The sequence below is a fragment of the Mercurialis annua genome, linkage group LG3 (assembly GCF_937616625.2).
Source record: "Mercurialis annua linkage group LG3, ddMerAnnu1.2, whole genome shotgun sequence".
Taxonomy (NCBI): domain Eukaryota; kingdom Viridiplantae; phylum Streptophyta; class Magnoliopsida; order Malpighiales; family Euphorbiaceae; genus Mercurialis; species Mercurialis annua.
This window is the reverse complement of record NC_065572.1, coordinates 64548765-64551418: the sequence shown is the minus strand read 5'-3', so window position 1 is coordinate 64551418 and position 2654 is coordinate 64548765.

Sequence of the window (2654 nt, the reverse complement as noted above, 5' to 3'; positions counted from 1 at the left end):
TAGCCGACTTCTTCGCTGAACTAACATTCAAAGAACCCATGGAGGACAAAACGACTCCCTGGGAGATGCACGTCGATGGAGCAGTTTGCGGAGAAGGAGCAGGCATCGGAGTCGTGCTCAAAGGACCAGGAAGAATCCAAATGGAATACTCAGCAAGACTCGAGTTTCCAGCCTCCAACAATGTTGCGGAATATGAGGCGCTGATAACAGGGTTGCAACTATGCGAAGAGCTCAACATCTCCGAAGTCCAGATCTGCAGTGATTCACAACTGGTCGTGAACCAAGTCTCGGGGAACTTCGAAGTAAAGGAAGCTACGTTGAAGAAGTACGCCAAGCAGGCCAAAACCTTCTTTGCCAATAATGGGCGATCCTGGTCGCTACAGCAAATACCCAGAGCAATGAATGGAAGATCAGACGAATTGGCAAAGTGGGCAGCAACAAAGAATTACGACTCAATGAGAAACATTCCTCATGAAATCAAACGACAGCCTAGCTTTCAAGAAGAAATTGAGGAAGGCGAAGTACTGATGGTAGAAGGGGAAGAAACCTGGATGTCCCCCCTCACAGCATATCTGGCTAATGGAATACTCCCCGAGGATAAGAAGGAAGCCAAAAGGATAGTGATACTTTCATCAAAGTTCGGAATATACAACGGCCAGCTGTACAAACGGTCATTCACCCATCCCTGGCTAAGATGTGTGAACAAAGAAGAAGGGGAGTACATCATGAAAGAATTACATGAGGGGACCTGCGGAGCACATGACGGAGCATCAACACTGGTCAGGAAAGCACTGCTACAAGGCTATTATTGGCCCACGATGAAAGAACAAGCTACAACGCTAGTAAGGGGATGCTGGCCTTGCCAGCAACATGCCTTGGTACCAAGAAAGCAAGCTTCAGAAATGAAACCCATCGGCAGTGCATGGCCGTTCGCCCAGTGGGGTATGGACATCCTGGGACCTCTCCCTTTGGCCACAGGACAACGGAAGTTCCTAGTAGTGGCAATCGACCACTTCACCAAGTGGATAGAAGCGGAACCACTGGCAAAAATCACACAACAACGCATAACTAACTTTTTCTTTAGATCTATCTTGTGCAGGTTTGGAATACCGAAGGTGCTGATCACAGACAACGGAAAGCAGTTCGACTCAGCAAAGTTTAGAAAGTTTTGTGCCGAGTATCAGATCGACCTAAGGTTCACTTCGGTTTACCATCCACAATCGAATGGGCAAACCGAAGTGGCCAACAGAATCCTACTGGCCGGACTAAAAAGAAGACTAGACGAGTGCAAAGGAAGATGGGTAGAAGAACTCTACAGTGTCCTATGGAATTACCGTACCACCCCTAGAGAATCAACGGGCGAAACTCCTTTCGCCCTAGCCTATGGAACGGAGGCTGTAATCCCTGTAGAGATCGGCGCACCCACGCCAAGGACAGAAGACAACCAGCTAAACCTAGAAGAAAACGAAGAAGAGCTCAGGAACAATCTAGATCTCCTGGTTGAAAAAATCAACAGATCAGACATCAGGATGGAAGCCTACAGACAAAAGATGGCCAAACATTTCAACAGCCATGTAAAGAAAAGAAAATTCAAACTAGGCGACCTAGTCATGCGAAAAACCGAAGTCAAAAAAGGAGAAGCAGGAAGTGGAAAACTGCAGCCAAACTGGGAAGGACCTTACACCATCAGCGAGGTCATCAAAGAAGGAACATTTAAACTCACCAACTCCATGGGAAGAATCATACCAAGGACATGGAACGCCAACAACTTGAGGAAAATTTAGTCACAATGGGTCGCCATCAAACATGATTAGTTACTTTAAGAAGTAGTATAATTAGTCAAGCAGTGTTCAGTTTCAATATTGTATTTCAATTCCTCCAAGTGATGTTTAATCACAGCATTATTTCAATTTCTACAAGTGATATTTCATCACATTAATGTATTTGAATTTATGCAAGTATTTTAATTTACCCTTGCTCGGACAAGGAATTTCCACAGATATCATCTCTTTACCATAGTTGCTGATTACTTAAAATATTTCCAAAGAGGAGAACTGACGAGTTCATTCCAAAAAAGGAAAATACACAGTCCAAATATATATATCGCCTAAAATAAAGAGAACATAGAAGCTAACTGTCTCAAAAATAAAGAAGGCAAAAGAGATATATATTAAAAAGAAGGCAAATGCCCCACAGAAATTACAAAGGAAAATAAAATTCCTAACAAAAGAAAAGATATATATTTAAAAGAGGACGAATGCCTCACAAAAATTACAAAGGAAAATAAAATTCCTAACAAAAGAAAATATACAAATGTACAAAGTACATAACAAAAAAAAAAAGGAATCTAAAGCTTGATGATCTCTGGCTCAACCTTCTCCGGGGCAGCCTCCTTGTTCCCATCCAAAATATTGGGGACAGATAGCCCCTCCTGCGAATCCCGCCTGGCTGAAGAAGAAGCATCGACATGAATGTTGCCAGAACGGGTGGGAGAAGGGACATCGGCAAGGCTAAGAGGATCGGACCCTGGAAGGATAGACTCCAGGTCAGAAGGCCGATCCAATAAGTCCAGAGCAGCAAAAGGTCGCTCCGAAGATATAAGCAAGCCGAAGTCCTTCTCCTCAGGACTACCCCCCAAACCGGGAACAAGAGGC